Below are 819 nucleotides of genomic sequence, written 5' to 3' on the forward strand. Positions count from 1 at the left end.
CTTTGGTGTTGGAGAAGAATATTAAAAGTACCACAGACATCCAGAAGAGCAAATAAATCTGTTATTGAAAGAATAACAACAAGAATGCTCATTAGAAGCCAGGAAGGTGAGACTTCATCTATTATACTTTGGACAAGTTATCAGGAGGGACTAGTCCCTGAGAAGGAAATCATTTTGGTAAAATGGAGGGTCAGAAAAAAAAAGAAGACCACGAACAAAATGGATTGACACAATGGCAGCAGCTATAACTCAAACAAAAATTGTGAGGCTAGCTCATGCCTGGGCAGTGTTTCTTTCTGTTCCTCCTAGCGTCTCCATAAGTCAGAACCAACTTAATGGAACTTAACTTCAAGGAGTAAGAATTAAATTGGGGGCTAAATAGTAAGGATGAAATTGGAACTAAGGATTAAGGATACCACCATTTTACTAGAGAGTATGACGGTGTTCTGATGTGGCACTGTGGAACAGCACTGGACTGTGAAGCATAAGGTTGGCAGTTCAAATCCTCCCTCTGCTTCTTAGAAACCCTATACAGGGTCAACCGACTCAACAGTACTTAACAACAACAATGTGAGTCAAGATACCATCCTTAGTTTTCCTTAGGGGTATGGTCTAAGTCCAATATATAGAATGCTTTGGCAAATTTCATTCTCTTGTGTCGAGGTCCTATGTCGGGGTCCCACCTCGACAAGGAAGTGTGGGTGTCACAAAGAAGGGAAATCTGGCGGCGAACGTGATAGAGAAAGAGACAGAATATATACAAAAAAGACAGACACACAGATATGATGCAAGCTGGCAGGTAGACAGATCTGCAAACAT

The sequence above is a fragment of the Chrysochloris asiatica genome, unplaced genomic scaffold (assembly GCF_000296735.1).
Source record: "Chrysochloris asiatica unplaced genomic scaffold, ChrAsi1.0 scaffold00059, whole genome shotgun sequence".
Classification (NCBI taxonomy): domain Eukaryota; kingdom Metazoa; phylum Chordata; class Mammalia; order Afrosoricida; family Chrysochloridae; genus Chrysochloris; species Chrysochloris asiatica.